The sequence below is a fragment of the Pseudophryne corroboree genome, chromosome 11 (genome assembly GCF_028390025.1).
Source record: "Pseudophryne corroboree isolate aPseCor3 chromosome 11, aPseCor3.hap2, whole genome shotgun sequence".
NCBI classification, from domain to species: Eukaryota; Metazoa; Chordata; class Amphibia; order Anura; family Myobatrachidae; genus Pseudophryne; species Pseudophryne corroboree.
This window is the reverse complement of record NC_086454.1, coordinates 352,801,525-352,820,094: the sequence shown is the minus strand read 5'-3', so window position 1 is coordinate 352,820,094 and position 18,570 is coordinate 352,801,525.

Sequence of the window (18,570 nt, the reverse complement as noted above, 5' to 3'; positions counted from 1 at the left end):
GAGGACCGTGGTTGGGAATGCCTGCTCTAGAGGAAAAGGAAAAGATGAGAGTAACCTTTTAGGGACCTGAAATTTCTTCTCAGGATTAACCCACGTTTCTTCAAACAGGGTATTCAATTTCTTTGACACAGGAAAAGTGACTGAGGATTTCTTTTTTACATTAAAATAAGATTCCTCACACTCCTCTGACACCTTATCAGGAATTCCCTGTGACAGAGCTGCATCCCCTCTTCCGCGTCTACCTCACCCTCCTCAAAGTCTGACCCTTCAGCGGCAGACTGCAGGATATGGGCCAGAGATCGCTTTTGCGGACAAATGGGAGTGTATTGAAATGCTGTTTCGGGGACTGAGTCTCTTCATAAACTCATCCACAGTCTGTTTTAAGTTTTGCATCTCTTTCTCATTGCGGGACAATGATGTAGAAAGAGTGGAGATCATTCCTTTAAGAGAATTAACCCACTCTGGTTCAGCCCCGCTCTTCTGTGAACCCTGAGTACCCAGTAGTGAGCACCCTGGTGAAGAGGAACACTCCGCTGTACAAGAAACACACTCTTTGCCTGACATAATGTAAATGTGACAGTACTCACACACACAGGAAAAGGTTAAGCACAATTAACCCACAAAGAGCCCTTCAGGGAGACACAGAGTTGATTGGGGCCTGCCCCCACTGTGCTCATACCGCTAATGCCAAGCTTAGCCGGGTCGCAGACCAAGTACCCTGATAGGGGACTTAGTACTGTAGTAATCGTCCCCCCCCCACTATGACCCCCTGGTACCGCTGAGGTAATTTGGAGTCGCACTGGAGGAGCTGCGCATCCCTGTCAGTCAACATCTGTGTCCACTGCAGAGGGAAAATGGCGCTGGTGAGCTGCTGGATCCTCTCATAGTGAAGCTCCGCCCCTTCAATGGCACGCGGGCTTCCCGCTTTTTTTATACTGGCTGAGGAATCTGGTGCTTAAAATGGAGAGAAACCGTTTTAAGACTGTGTTGCCAGTATGGGTACTGTGTACAGTGTACTGAGACGCAGTTGTGTACTGTGTCTGGATACGCATTATGCCCCGTTTAGAAGCCGTGCGTCACCGTATCCTCGTGCCGCCATAATGGCCGGCGCCCCGCTAACCGGGACGCCGGCTCAGTACTCTCCACTCTTCATTCTTCTGGCTCTGTTAGGGGTGCGGTGTGCTGCGGGAATGTACGCTCGCCGTGGTGAGGCTTGCAAATAGTTCCCTCAGGAGCTAGTGTCCTGTCAGCGGGGAACGGGACCATTAACCCTTCAATAGGTTGGGCCGAACCCCTCCCTAAGTCCCAGGAAGCAGGCAGATTGGTGCCAACCAGACCTGCCTGAAAAAAACAAACAGATAAAATAAATGCAGAAAACTCTTCAGGAGCTTCCTTCAGCGTGACCGGCTCCTCCGGGCACATTTTCTAAACTGAGTCTGGTAAGAGGGGCATAGAGGGAGGAGCCAGCCCACACTATCAATTTCTTAGAGTGCCCATGGCTCCTAATGGACCCGTCTATACCCCATAGTTCTAAATGGACCCCAGTACCCTCTAGAATGTAAGAGAAAATTAAATTACAGGTTGCAATGTAGCAAAATAGGAAAAAAGCCAAGGGGGGTGAATACTTCAGCAAGGCACTGTGTACACGTTATGGAAGTGTGCTATGCATAACAAAATTCCCCTCCCCAAGGTCAAGGCCCAGAAACGTATCTCTTTTATCCCCCATTCCGATAAGCTCTTAGACATACTATATATACATACATACCAACTTGTATGTTAGGTTTATCCCATTTATTATTAATCACATTTGCAATACAATCTATGCGCAACATTAGCGCCCAGAATTGCATTGCAGAATGCGATTATATGAGCGGGTTGTACTATAGAGCTCCCTCATGGACAGGGGAGTATGCCCCTGCAATGTGCTCCGAGTTCTGCTGTGACCGCACACGCACAACGGCCTTTTCTGGGGAGGGTTCTGCCTGCTGAATCAGCAATGTGCAGCTACAACGGGGCTACAATGCCTCGCATCCCAGAAATGGGTAAATCTGGTAGCACCGCTATCATGACCTGGTCCCTGGTGGTCTGAGCTGGTGAGCTGAAAGGAGGAGTTACTGACTGGGAAGGCAGCAGAAGACGTAGTCGGTACTGAAAACACTTTGAGGCAATCAATGTTATTCGATGCTGATGATCACTGAAGATAACCGATGGTCATCTGTACTGGAGAACACTAGAAGACAATTAATGTTAATCAATGTTGAAGATCACTGGCATTACCTGATGGTAATCGGCACTGGAGAACACTGGAAGACACTGGAGAACACTACAAGACACTGGAGAACACTACAAGACTATCAATGGCAATCGATGTTGAAGCTCACTGGAGCTAATCAATGGCAATTGATAATGGAGAGCACTGGAAGACAGTTGATGTTAATGGATTTTGAAGTTCACTGGAGATAACCGATGGCAATCTGTACTAGAGAATACTGAAAAGCGCTGGAGATAACTGATGGTAATCGGTACTGGAGAATACTGAGAAGCATTGGAGTTCACTGGAAAACACTAGAAGACAATAGATGTTAATCGATGTTGACGTTCACTGGAGATAACCAATGGCAATCTGTACTGGAGAATACTGAGAAGCGCTGGAGATCCTAGTGAGGACAAATGGGGTCATTCCGAGTTGATCGCTCGCTAGCTATTTTTTGCATCGCTGCGATCAGATAGTCGCCGCCTATAGGGGAGTGTATTTTCGCTTTGCAAATGTGCGAACACTTGTGCAGCCGTGTGGTACAAAAACAGTTTGTGCAGTTTCTGCGTAGGTCTGCACTTACTCAGCCGCTGCGATTACTTCAACCTGTCCGGTTCCGGAATTGACGTCAGACACCCGCCCCTGCAAACGCTTGGACACACTTGTGTTTTTCCAACAACTCCCAGAAAACGGTCAGTTGTCACCCACAAACGCCCTCTTCCTGTCAATCACCTTGCGAACTGCTGTGCGAACGGATTCTTCTTTAAATCCATCGCCAAGCTCCGATCCGCTTTGTACCCATAAGATGCACCTGCGCATTGCGGTGCATACGCTTGCGCAGTTTTGCCGAGTTCTGACCTGATCGCAGCGCTGCAAAAAATAGCTAGCATGCGATCAGGTCGGAAGGACCCCCAAAGTACAGTGTCTGGAAACAGCAAACAGGAGCTTGCGGTCTCTAGAGGTAGAAGTTGGTCAGGCTCCCTCCTGTTCCCAGAATCTTGTTTATATACCCTCAGGTAGCTTGTCATTGGTGGAGAAAGTCAGCTGACACACACAAGGAATAACATTGGACGACAGTCCGCTCAGCTGACAACCCGAGATCCACTTCATGTGGACACAATGAACAGAGAGACCAGATGCTGGACACTGGATTCTGCTGATTACTCACACAAAGAAATTCCTTCACAGGTGGCTTAGGGGAACGTTTACTAAGCAGTGATAAGAGCGGAGAAGTGAGCCAGTGGAGAAGTTGCCCGTGGCGACCAATCAGCACTGAAGTAACATCTATAATTTGCATACTATAAAATGATACAGAGCTGCTGATTGGTTGATGGGGCAACTTCTCCACTGGCTCACTTCTCCGCTCTTATCACTGCTTAGTAAATGTCCCCCTTAATCTGAGTGAGTAACAGAGTGAAGTTTGTATGCTGAATGCAAGCTGGTCAGGAAATACTTGAATCTGGAGGACACTTGTCTACTTTCAATTTCTCCTCTCCGGGAGAAGCCCAGAGAGAAGATGCTGCAGGAGACATCGGGGGGAGGGGCCGGGCTGTGACACCATCAAGCCCCGCCCCCCACATCTGAAGAAAAAAAAAGCTGTGATTTGCGGGGCCGCGGGAAGGGTGCGGGTCTAAAATGATGCGATTTGCGACATTTTAACTCCTTCCCCACCTTACAGAGATTATTTCTCCATCCTGCCCGCATTACTAGGGTGCGAGCAGGATGCGGGAGACCTGCCTACTCTTCCGGGGGTGCAGGTGGCTACCCAAAAAAATGTGAGCCTTCCGCAGCTACTGGGAGAGTAGGCAAGTATGATCTGGAGTGCTGGCTAAAACCCAGCATGGAGGATAGACGGAACTGCAGGAGACATGGCAGAGGTAAGTCACAGAATATGAGGAATCCAGTCAGAACTGTGATAATTGCATCTCCCATAGAAACCTATGGGGGAATCTTCTGTTGCTGGGAATGCAGGTATCACAGCAGGTGTCGGAGATCCCCCTGTGATACATTCAGGGGATGCTTCATTTTTGTGGTTAATCGCCGAAAATATACATAATAAATGTAAATGAGCCTGTTGACAAGCATCCCAGCACACTCCCCCCTTCTCCTGCTAGCATCAAGAAATAAAAACACTCCTGCGGCTATGCACCCATCTGTCCCGATCACTGTGGCCAGCAGTCCAGCGTCACCTCTTACTCCACATCTCTCTCCTCCCCTTACCGGCATCAGTCATAATGGTCACGATGTTTATTGATGTTCCGACGTTGACCGATGTTCCAATGTTTTTCAAAATATTTTTTGTTTCTCTAAATATTTTTGTGTCCTAATAAAATCATTGTGGAGAAGTTTAAATACATGTTCTTCACCTAATTCACAAAAATAAATAAAAAATAAACATTTTCGGAATGGTTTTTGCAAAAAAAAAATAAAAAAAATTGGCAGTTAAGTGGTTAATGACTTATGCAGACATATTATGCCTACCAAAAATGTTATTTTTCTAGTGAAGATTAAATATATTTTTCTTTTATAGGATAAATGTGTAAGAAGTTGAACAGTTAAATAGTCCAATTGCTTTGGGGAACCTACTGACATCCTGCTTAATCATAAAATGGGATCCGGTCTCTAGGTCGACAGTAACTAGGGTGACACTGTCTAGGTCGACCACTATTGGTCGACAGGGTCTCTAGGTCGACATGTTCTAGGCCGACAGGTAAAAAGGTCGACATGATTTTTTTTTAAAAAAAGTTTAAACTATTTCGTACTTAACGATCCACACGGACTGCGATTGGGAATAGTAACCTCTGCAGAGCGCAGCGAGGCACCCTGCCCGAACGCGAGCCATGCGAGGGGACACGGTGCACTGATTGGGGTTCCCGGTCAGTGTACGGAGAAAACGACACCCACAAAAAAAAAACCTCATGTCGATCTTTTGACCTGTCGACCTAGAACATGTCAACCTAGAGACTCTGTCGACCTAGTTACTGTTGACCAATAGTGCTCAACCTAGAAACTATCAACCTTCCTTACCAAACCCTCAGAAAATAGGGTTATAAAACAAAACCTACTTTGTCAGGCAACACTAACAATAAATGTCATTCACAGGTAGCTTTCACTGTCGGGGAAAAAGTGAATAAAGAGACAAGGGAACTGGCAGAAATGGACGCTATAGACCATGACATGATACTCCAGCTTGGATCAGATGAGACGGTCCAAAACGCTGCTGAAGCCTTGGTCAACAAGGAGACAACCGGGGATCGTTCAAAAAGTTTGCTGCAGTGGGATGAGCAATTGGGACAATTCCAACTCTTAAAGTTGATAGGAAACAATGCCATTGAGATAACAAAAAATACCAAGTTCACTGTGGTAGGGCATGGTGGGCAGAGAGATGGCAAAGCGTCCGTGGGTGGAAAAACAGCAGATCAGTTGTCCGAAGTCCTACTAAAGCTGAGGGATCCCTCGTCCCCCCTGCACTGGTCATCGGATGTACGTAGGCTTGAGGAGATTAGTATAGTTTCTTGTGACATTGGAGCAGGAAAACAAGGTGAAACATTTGCCAAGGAGTTTTTGTTGGGGCTGAGCGAAGGACGACTCGCTGTCGGATCAGTCACCATTCGCACCACAAAGGCCGTAGTGCAGGAAGATGGAAGCAAAGTGACGGTTGATTTAGATGACCCCGAGCTGTGGAGCAAACATAATCCAGCTCACAAGCGGAAGTTCTACCTGGGGGAGGATGGCAATCTCAGAGAGGTGAGCGATTCTAGAGGGAGAAGCCCGGAGTGGATAGAGGGCGAGAGAATTGCCATGGAGTACAACCCACTGGCCCCATGGCAGATAGACAATAGACCTCTATATTACCAAGAAAACAGGGTCGTCTACAGAATTCCAGATGAATATATTACACAGTTTATGGAGGGGAGGATGACAGAAATATTTAGTCAAGGAATGAATACACAGCTGAAGGAAAACACGATGGATGTATATCACACAGATCGTAACACAGGAAATATAGTACAGGAAACGCTTGACGTTCGAACTGTAGCAGGTCTAGATAATTTACTGGACAATATTAAGGATATCATACAAACTTCTAACAATATAAGACGAGAAAGCCTGGAAACAAGGAAGGAAATGTTACAGAAATACGGAATAATGATAGACCAGAACACGGATTTGGCAGATACATGGAGACAAATCCAAAACAACAGAAACATAAGAGATCTGAGAATACTTTTTAATACAGTTCAGAACAATCTGGAAAATTCTGTGAAGTATTATAGCTTCAAAGATTACATCTACAGCATAAACATGAAAGACTTCTATGTAAGGCTACATGGAGCAACGGATAGACATCTATTAGATAACAATTTTGCAGACCTTAAAGAGAATAGTCATGTTTCATATGATTTATTCAAAAACATGAGAAATGAGAGAACTTTTGTGAAAATGGCAAACCAGTGGGTCAGTGGTGAGCATGGGGAGATCGGCGAGATTAATGGTTACGATGGGATGGCTGTTATTGCCACTCATATTTCTGAGGTTGTTCGTAATGCAGAAATGTTCATCACAAATCGCTTGTTGTGGGATCTTGTGCCTTCATGGAATACCTTTCGTAATTTGCACCCGATGACCAGAGGTTTGACGTGGACAGGGAACAATGCAGCTATAGGGATGCGCTTTGAGACTGCTGATCAGAACATGAAAGAACAAGTTTCACAAAGGACTATCTCCATAATGAAGAGGTGGATAACTCAAAAATTCAGGGGTAGATATTTTCGCACCGATGCTTCAAAGAAATCAAAAGATATGTCAGCAAGTGAAGTTGGAAGACTAATGGGAGCTATAAGTGAGGAAGTTCCACTAAATGATCTGAACATTGATGCTCTCTACACAATGCCAAACATGTTATCAGAAGATGTTACAAGTGGACTTCAAACACTAGAAGAGACAGGGGGAGGAAAGAGTTTACAGACAGAACTCCAATTAAAGATGATGGAAGACAGACAAGAATTTGCTGAGAAAATAAACCATAAAATAAAGGAACAATCTCCTGAAGACCTCGCCAAGTATCAGAAGGTGAAGTCACTAGAGAGATCGGAAGGTGGTGTCAAGATAATATTACAGAGTAAACTGAATCCCTCTGAGACTAAGGAGATTTTAATGCCGGATGAAAAAAGTCCTTTGAAGTCCGAAGAGCTCATACATTCCTATTTTAATGATATCCCCCCAGTTTCCAGCAAGATCAACCAGGGTCTGGGAATCTATGGTACTCTAATGGGCTTCCAATCTGCAAATCAGATGTTTGCTGAAGGGAAAGACTGGGAGGGGGGGGTCATGCTTGCTCAGGGGGTTCACGGTGTAACCGAACTGACTGGTGTTAATGCAGCGGTGAATTACTTTGTTAGCGCTACTGCTAAGACTGCAGTCTCCAAGATCTCTGCGCTTGGGCTTGAGGAAGCCACAGAAACGCAAATCACTGGCACTCTGGCTAAAGCTGGCGAAGTAGCTGAGATGATCCCTCTGCTTTCAGTAGGATTCACTGTATTTAACATATATGAAGATCTGCATCAAAACACTCCGATTGGGATAGCAGATGCAGTTCTGGATGGAGTAATATTTCTCACAGCTCTGGGGGGTCCTGAATTGCTACCAGTCACTGTAGCTTTGAGTATAGTCCGTCTACTACTTGATCCACTGTATAATGAAATCAAACATGAGCTAGACGCTCTACCTCCTGATGCCAACACAGGGGAGAGATTTGTGGCTGTTATTAAAGGGACTGGCTTAGCCCTGAAAGATGTCTCAAACAGCTTTGTAGAAATATATGAGCAGATATCTTTTATTGGACTGTTCTATAATATTCACAATCTTGAAACGGAACACAGGCAGAGCATGGACACAGTGCACCAACTGCAAACTGCTGAGAACTACTTCAAGATCTTAGATGAGCAGCAAGATGGTAAATGCCACAAACTAATAGACTTCACTAAAGGGGAGGATTCTGCCTATGGAGGAAACTTGCGCATTGAGCTGACAGATCACAGTTCAATGGTCATCACACTCCATGATCCCATCACATCCAACAGAATCACAAAAGAAATATACTTTGAAAAGGACTGTGAATCGGTGGACCTAGTTATGGGTGTCGGGGAAGCTGTGAATATTCAAATGAAGCAGAAATCAGCCACTGTCTTGTGGTTCATTCCTGTAAAAAAGGAGAGCGTCATTTCTTCCATTACTCAGGACATCACAACACTGTATGGCACTTACTTGGGTAATGCCAAACCCAATCGCTTCTATGCTGTGCAACAAAACATAATCAAAGGTCTTTCATACACCCTGGATAAATATAACTATGAGCTCTATGGCAAAGATGGCAATGATATCTTTTTCTTAGGGCCACAGTACACTTTTGTCCATGGTGGCAATGGCCAAGATATTTACTATATCCCACAGGATGGAGGGATAACGCAAATCTGCAATCAGGCAGATGATAAAGCCATGGACCTTTTACTCTTTAACAATACCTTTCAGCAAATACAGGCAAGGAAAACCGGCAACAATCTTAAGATTTTCAACAACAACTTGCATCTAGTTCTGATTAAAGACTGGTTCCTTGGAGAAGAATACAGGCATATGAAATTTAAGAGCTCAGAAGGGATTTTGTTTGATGTTGGACAAGTTACGGGGAAAGGAATTGTGGCTTTATCCCCTACTGCTTTGGATTTCTCAAACAAACATTCGAAGGTAGAAGTTAACCTGCAAAATCCAACATGGAAGACAGTAGTCACAGTGGTAGGAACTGACTATGATGACGTTATAAATGGAAACCAGCTAAATAATGTCATTCAGGGTCGGGGTGGTGTCAACCACCTCTCTGGACGCGAAGGTAAAGACATGTATATAATACAGGATAAAGGAGGCTGTGACACCATTGATAACTTTGCAGATGATGGCCTAATTGACATGGTAGAGCTGCCTGTGGACTACGTCACTCTGAGAGTTGATATTGCTCCACCCCAGTCTCTGAAAATATGGGATTCCAGTGGGAGAACATGTGTTATCATCAAGGACTGGAAGAGAGGTTGGCAGTGGCAGCACATCGTATTCAAAACCAAAGACTTTGTGATGTTCCAGGTCTCCAACACATCAGCGGAGCCACAGCTCAGCCCACTGATATTAGACTACAGTGATTCGAAGAAAGGTATAAACATTGATTTACAGACCATTCCAGGAAATGAGCATATAATGACTGTGATCGGATCCCCATATTATGATATTATAACAGGAAATAAAAAATCCAACTTCATTCAAACAGGAAAAGGTGGAGGCAAGGTAACAGGAGGAGATGGAAGCGACATATATGTTATAGGGTGTGACAGTGCATCCTTTTATTTTGAGATAAATAACTATGCAGAAGATGGAGCCACTGATGTACTTTATGTTAACAGGAATTACAACACTTTGCATTTTTCTGATGATAATACTGACCTCAGAATCAGTAGTAAATCATACCGTGCTTTACATCATACTGATCCCAATGCTGACATCGAAACCAGTAGTGAATCATTTTGCAATATTCAACTACACAGCTGGTTCACATCAGAAAGTTTCAGACATTTACAAATACACACAGAGGATGGAATAACCTTCAGTTTGCCCAGTGGAACAGAACCTGTGGTACATGCTGTTGACAACTCCAGAGACACGCTACCTATAAATGTTATTGACACTAAGTCCGGTATATATGCTGGGGCAAGCAACATAATGGGTCCTCCTAGAATGATAGAAATCTATGGGAATGCAAAAGACAATTATATTGACCCAGGAACAAACGGAGCATCAATGATGGGTGAAGAGGGCAGCGACACCTACGTATTGAGGAAACACTATGAAGGCACCTATGAAATTAACAATTTTGCAACTGACCACAAAGTAGATTATCTCAAACTTGATGTAGACTTTAAAGCTATACAAAACACACAAATACCTGGAAAGTATTTTTTACCTAAAAAAGACCTACTTCTGACTGCTCCATCAGTTGCCAAATGGCGTTGCCGGCTTTCAAATTATAAAACAATATCCAATTACAGACATTTGATAGTGCAGACCAACGATGTGTTCTTCACTTTCTCAGATGACACATTTGAGATCCAACCAATGTTCATAGACAAGAGATTTTTCCCTAATGAATTACATCTTGATCTAACATCTCAGATTTTCCGTTCTGTACCCATAGTGTACGGGTCTCTCCAGAAAATAAACTTTATTTCTGGAAATACGCTGAATAACACAATTATAGGGGGTAAGAACACGGATGTATTGTTTGGCCTAGAAGGGAATGATGTTCTCCAAGGGTCTGATGGCAAAGATTATCTTTCAGGAGGACCTGGAGATGATCAAATCCACGGAGGTAAAGGAAATGACCTAATCTTGGGTGGTGAAGGGGATGACGTTATCTATGCGGGCCAGGGGGCTGACACAATTTATGGAGGACCAGGATCAGATACCTTACTGTTTGTTGGAGACTTTAGCAATAAAACTGGAGTTTTCATAAATTTGGATATTGGCTACGGAGCTGGTGGGGATGCAGAAGGCGACCTTTACTTTGGAATGGAAAATGTACTGGGTACCAGTTATGATGACATTGTGGTAGGCAATGATGATAACAACTACTTAAGTGGTGGAGGAGGCAATGATCTTATTCAGCCAATGGGTGGACACGATGCCCTTCATGGAGGAGAAGGAGAAGATGTGTATTATCTTATCGGTGCTACTGGTATGAAAATGATTGACAACTTTGCTACTGATGTAAAAGATGATCAGATTTATATTGAAGATTCCGGTGACATATTGGGATTTTCCCAAAACAAATCAAGTAATGACCTTGACATAATCTTTGTGTATAAAAATAAATCTGACGAAGGGCTTGGCATTATTGTGAAAAACTGGTTCATCTCAGAAAAACACAGACATCTTCATTTGAAAATGTGTAAGCCGTTTACAAAAGATTGTTTGCATTTCAATCTTGTAAGCACCAGTTACACTGGACCTTGGCCCCATTATACACAATTTTATTCTTGAAAAATCTAAATATATATAGGCCCCAATATGGCATTTTCGAAATGTCAAAAGTGCTACCATTGACAAGTAATGTATATATAGCGTCAAGCAGACAAAAAGATTTAGCTAATGTGGTGCACAAATGAAAGATACAGTACATTAAACATTAAAAATATTTACAATTTAAAAGTTTAGAACCATAGGTTAAAAGTTAAAACCAGTAATATAGGACAAAGAAATCTAGAAGTGTGTGAATAGATTGAAAAAAATGTGATTAAAATCTGCAATGTACAGTATGTCCACTTGAATGTCCTATTAATAAAGTTTTACTTATGAGAAAATGACGATGTCCTGTGTATTTGTAACATTGATAATTTAAGTGTCTCCTGTATATATTTTCAATTCCAACGGCCAATCGCCTAGTGTGTAGGGCCTAATAGAGTCAGTGTGATTTTAGTTCAATATCTTAATAAAGAGGTCTCTTATGGACTCTACACACTTGGCGATGTTTCCGACTTGGACGATGTTCATTTTCAACGATTAACGACCATCGTCCAAATTGGCTCGCTATGCTAAATGAGGGAAAACCAATAATGAACAACCACAGGGACGCGCATCGTTCATCGTTGGTGCATACAAACTGAGCGATATGAACAAGTTATCGTTCATTACTGAACGAGATCATTCATATCGCTCACACACATCGGCAAGTGTGTAGGGCCCATTAAATTGCTCACAAGAATATTTCTGGTCTTATGTTTGCACTTACAATTGATAAAAAGATATTTATAAGTGGTCCTGATTAATCTTCAATAAACCGTAATCACAGTGAGCATATCGTTAGAATATACTACACAATATTAGACAACCGGAACGTATATGTTCCTTCTTTTATGGGGTTAAATCAACCTGTGATAATTCATTCTAATATAGCTCAGCCATGAAAAAGGAGATTTATGGTAGACTTACCATGGTTAAATCTCTTTCTGCGAGGTACACTGGGTTCCACAGGGAATACATCGGGGTGTAGAGATGGATCTTGATCCAGAGGCACCAACAAGCTAAAGCTTTACACTGTCCCAGGATGCATTGCGGGGCCTCCTCTATAACCCCGCCTCCAGGCACTGGAGCTCAGTTTCATTAACCAGTCCAATGTAGGAGCAGGTAAAAGAGACGGTAGATGTTAGTCACATAGAACCACGTTCTCAACGACAGGAGGAGGGACCAGCAGCTAGTGCCATACAAACCCATAGAAGCTAAGTGCTAAGCTAAGTCAGGGTGGGCACCCTATGGAACCCAGTGTACCTCGCAGAAAGAGCTTTAACCATGGTAAATCTACAATAAATCTCCTTTTCTGCAGCAGGGTACACTGTGTTCCACAGGGGATACATCAGGGATGTCCTAAAGCAGTTCCTCAAGGGCGCACCATAGTGGGTATGAGAAACTGGCGTCCAAAGGAAGCATCCTGGGAGGCGAAAGTACCAAAGGCATAGAACCTAATGAACGTGTTAACTGAGGACCACGTAGCCGCCTTGCACAATTGTTATGCAGATGCGCCACAGCGGGCCACCCAAGAAGCTCCAATACACCGAATAGAATGGGCTTTAATAGCAACAGGAGCTGGAAGTCCAGCCTGCGCATAAGCTTGTGTTATCACCATTCTAATCCATCTGGCCATGGTTTGCTTATTAGCAGGCCAGCCACGCTTGTGGAAACCAAATCGTACAAAAAGGGTATCTGACCTCCTAATAGAGGCAGTCCTCTCCACATATATACGGAGGGCCCTTACCACATCCAAAGACCGCTCTTTGGAGGACAAGTCCAAAGAGATGAAGGCCGGAACCACAATCTCTTGATTAAGAATAAGAATACTTTATTGTCATTAACAAGACAAGACAAATGAAATGTCAATGATATTTTCCAATAAACATCCTGCATAATAAAACAATCAATAAAACAAGTCTTACTTCTAAATTATCTCATTTCATTAAACCGTTTATTGCACGTATAGCTGTTGGAAAAAAACTATTAAGCACACGTTTTGTATGTGTACTTACACTTCTAAAGCGTTTTTGTGATGGTAATCTCTCAAAAACTGAGTAATTTGGATGACTAGAATCTGCCAATATATTTCTAGCTCTTTTTAACACTCTCTTTTCATAAAGATCATGTATACATGGAAGGGACACGCCAATGACCCTGCCTGTAGTTCTGACCACACGTTCCAAGGAAATCTTATCAGCCACAGTACAGTTCCCATACCATACTGTCACCCCATAAGTCAGAGCACTCTCTACTATACTGCGATAAAACCTAATCAGCATATCTGTACTCAAACAAGCAGCTTTAAGTCGTCTTAAGAAAAAAAGGCGCTGCTGCGCCTTCCTAACTAAGAATGTACAGTTTAAAGACCTGGTTAGGTCTCTGGAAATATAGATGCCCAACAACTTGAAAGAATCTACCTCCTCAATTTGCATGCCATCCACAAAAACAGGAAGTAGCGGTCTTCAACTACCTCGCCTAAAATCAACTACCAACTCCTTTGTTTTAGATGTATTTAAACGCAAATGATTTTCCTTACTCCATTGTAACAATCTAAAAACCTCCTGTCCATAATCATCCTCATCATTTTTGCTAATCAAACCAACTACCGCTGTATCATCGGCAAATTTCACTACTTAACAGATTCCACAGTTGAAAAATAATCATATCTAAATTTGGAATATAATAATGGGCTCAAGAGACACCCTTGAGGCACACCAGTTTTTAACTGCACCTTGCTAGAAAAAAAAAACTACCTAGCTTAACTACTTGGGGGCGATCAGTCAGAAAATGTAAAATCCAATTGCACGTAAACCCATTTAAGCCTAGAGAAAAAAGCTTACAGACCAGAGATACTGGTATTATAGTATTAAAAGCAGAACTAAAATCCACAAATAAAATTCTTACATATGTCCCCTTCTTCTCTAAGTGGTTCTGCGCCTGGCGTAAGACAGTCAGAACTGCATCATCAGTAAAGCGAGTCTCTCGATATGCAAATTGCAAAGGATCAAAATTTGCTGAAAAATTAGATTTAATATGTCTTAATATCAGGCGTTCTAAGCACTTCATAGCCAAGGAAGTCAATGCAATAGGACGATAATCGTCTAAACCAGTGGTTTCCAAACTTTTTTGAATCACGGCGCCCTAGAATATCAGAATTTTTTTACGGCACCCCTAGGCCAAAAGTTTCTTAAATTTAGAAAGAAATATTACATTAAGTTTATCACGTTTATATGTCATCCTTAGGGTCAGTTGTGTGGTGAGGGACAAGATTTGCTTCTGTTTGGCCACATATTTTATGACTGGCAGCCACCAGCACTGGTTTTGCCTATTATATTGGGGTCTGGGACTCAGGGTCGACAGCACAAAGGTCGACACACTTTAGGTCGACACCAATTGGTCGACACACATTAGGTCGACAGGGTCAAAAGGTCGACATGGGTCAAAAGGTCGACAGGAACAAGGTCGACATGGAAAAAGGTCGACATGAGTTTTTTATGTTTTTTTGGTGTCGTTTTCTTCGTAGAGTGACCGGGAACCCGAATTAGTGCACCGCGTCCCCTCGCATGGCTCGCTTCGCTCGCCATGCTTCGGGCATGGTGCCTTCGCTTCGCTCGGCACACTTTACCGTTCCAATCGTAGTCCACGTGGATCGTTAAGTATGAAAAGGTTCAAAAAGAGAAAAAAATCGTGAAAAACTCATGTCGACTTTTTTCCATGTCGACCTTGTTCCTGTCGACCTTTTGACGCTGTCGACCTAATGTGTGTCGACCAATTGGCGTCGACCTAAAGTGTGTCGACCTTTGTGCTGTCGACCTGGAGTCCGGATACCATTATATTGACCATGAATAATTTGAATTGGTCCTGGACCACCAACCCAGGGCACCCCTGCAAGTGACCCGAGGCACCCCAGGGAGCTACGGCACACATTTTGGGAACCTCTGGTCTAAACATTTGGGCACACTCTTTTTCACCACAGGAATAATGGTCATTGCTTTGAAACATTTGGGAACTTTACAATAATGTAAAGATACAATAAAAAAGCAACTTAAGGATACCCACTAACTGATTGCTACAGTCCCTAAGGATTTTACTCTGAATCATATCAGGACCAGCAGCTTTACCTATAGTGACACCACGCAAAAATCTCAAGACTTCTTGTTTGTCAAGTATTATGGGGACCTCGCCTAGTCTAGTCTCCACAGCTTCAACACTGATATTATCTTTCTTGTCAAATCTGGAGTAAAAAGTATTTAACTCTTCTACTAGGGAACTATTCTCTACCCTTTGATTAAGGTGAAACGATGACACCACCTAAGGTAAATAACTGGGGCGAGTTCGGAGAACTGCTTGGTCGCGATTAAATATCAAAAAGGGTGGACAGGACAGGACAAAGCGCCTAAGTCCAATACCCTTCTGGCAGAGGCAATAGCCAATAAGAAAAGGACCTTAGCCGTAAGCCATTTAAGGTCCACTGACTCAAGAGGTTCAAATGGAGATTCTTGAGGGGCATTCAGCACAACATACAAATCCCATGGAGCCACAGGAGGGACATAGGGAGACTGAATCCACAGTACGCCCTGAGTGACTGTATGAACGTCAGACATAGATGGAATTTTTCTCTGAAACACATTGACAAGGCAGATATGTGAACCTTGAGGGAGGCCAGACGAAGTCCTAAATCCAGACCTTGTTGCAAAAAAGCCAGAAGTCTGTAAGTACTAAATTTGTAAGCATCCTAATTCTTAGCAGCACACCAGGTGAAGTAAGAATTCCAGACCTTATAATAAATCCGTGCAGAAGCCGGTTTGCATAACCACCTAACCATAGTTTGGATAACCACCTCGGAGAATCCTTTAGCCCTCAGGTGTGAAGCTTCAAGAGCCATGCCGTCAAAGCCAGCCTGGCCAGGTCCGGGTAGACACAAGGGCCCTCAACAAGGAGGTCTGGACGTTGAGGAAGTAGAAGAGGACACTCTATCAATAGACCCTGGAGGTCTGAGAACCAATGTCGTCTGAGCCATGCTGGAGTGACTAGAAGTAGTATTCCTTCTTGTTTGAACTTCCGTAGTACCCTGGGCAGGAGTGACACTGGAGGGAACACGTAGGGCAGCTCACAGTTCCATGGAATTGCCAGTGCGTCTATGAACGCTGCTTGAGGATCCCTTGTCCTTGATCCGAAGACTGTAACTTTGTGATTGTGTCGAGATGCCATCAGGTCTACATCTGGTAGACCCCACTTGTCCACTAGGAGTTGAAAGACTTCCTGATGAAGACTCCACTCTCTGGCGTGCACGTCCTGATGACTGAGGAAATCCGCTTCCCAGTTGAGGACTCCCGGAATGAACACTGCCGATATTGCCAGCAGATGGCGTTTCACCCAACAAAGGATTTTTGACACTTCACACATTGCCATGTGGCTTTGAGTGCCGCCCTGATGGTTAATGTACGCCACCATGGTGGCGTTGTCTTATTGTACTTGAACAGGCCTGTTCTGTATCAGAGGCAAAGCAAGAGTCAAAGCATTGAACACCGCCCGCAGTTCCAGAATGTTTATCGAGAGGAGAGTTTCCCCCTTGGTCCACCGACCCTGGAGAGAGTGTTGCTCCAGCACCATGCCCCAACCCCTTAGACTGGCATCCGTAGTCAGTAGGACCCAGTTGGGGGTCCAGAAGGGACGGCCGCTGCTCAACTGCTGGTCCTGTAGCCACCAGCCCAGTGACAGATGAACCTCCGGAGTCAAGGAAGTCAGTTGAGACCTGATCCGATGAGGTAGGCCATCCCACTTGGAGAGGATTAACCTCTGTAGAGGGTGGGAATGAAACGGAGTGTACTCTACCATGTCAAAAGCTGACACCATGAGGCCTAGTACTTGCATCGCCGAGTGTATCGACACTCTTGGGCGAGAGAGGAAATATCTGATCCTGTCCTGAAGTTTCAGGACTTTCTCTGGAGACAGAAACAGTCTTTGGCTTCTTCCAGTTGACGAGCCACCCAGGGGTTTGTAGGAAGCATACCGTCAGTTGCAGATGACTGAGGAGGACATCTTGGGAGTTCGCCAGGATCAGGAAGTCGTCCAGATACGAGAGGATCCTGATTCCCTGACAACGTAGATGAGCCGTCATTCATGGCCATAACCTTGGTGAAAATCCGAACGGCAGAGCCTGGAGCTGATAGTGAAGGTTGCCAATAGCAAACCGCAGATATTGCTGATGCAATATGGCAATAGGTATGTGCAGATAAGCATCTTGTATATCCAGGGATACCATATAATATCCGGGTTCCATGGCCAGTACAATAGAGCGCAGCATTTCCATATGGAACTTGGACACTCTCACAAATTTGTTCAGTGATTTGAGGTTGAGTATAGTCTGGAAAGACCCAGTAGGTTTCGGTACTAGATGCAGGGTCGAATAGTATCCTCCACCTCTCTGGGACAGGGGTACCAGCACCACCAATCCTGTATCCAGAAGGGAACGCACAACCAGGTGGAGAGCTTGTGCCCTTCAACAGGTCTGAAGGAATAACCGTCGTGCAGAACTGGTGAGGAGGGCATCTCCTGAAAGAGACTGCGTACCCATGAGAGACGACTTCCCACACCCATGCATCTGAAGTGGTCTTTAACCAGACCTGGGTGAAAGGCAGAAGTCGGTCTCCCACCCTGGTATCCCCCAGGGGGAGGCCCGCTCCGTTATGCAGCAGGTTTGTCTTGTTTGGAAGCAGGCTGACAGGCAGCCCAGGATTGTTTTGCTTTGGGCTTAGTGGTTTTGGGAGCACAAGCTTTTCTCGGGTATGCCTGACCCTTTGCTTTCCCTTTAGGTCGAAAGGACCTAAAAGTGGTACTCTTTGCCTTCTGTGCAGAAGGAATAGTATTCGGGAGAAATGCATTCTTAGCGGCCGCAAAGTCAATCACAATCTTATTTAGATCTTCCCCAAATAGGATGTCTCCCTTTAAAAGGGAGTACCTCCAAGGTCTTTTTGGAGTCCAGGTCCACCTTCCATGACTTCAACCACAGAATTCGGCAATCCAGAATGGACGTAGTCGACGCCTTGGCCACCATTACACCTAGCTCAGAGGACGCCTCCTGAATATAATGGGATGTGGTGGTAATGTTTATTTATTTATTAACAGTTTCTTATATAGCGCAGCAAATTCCGTTGCGCTTTACAATTGGACACAATGATACAACAAAACTAGGTAATAAACAAACAGTC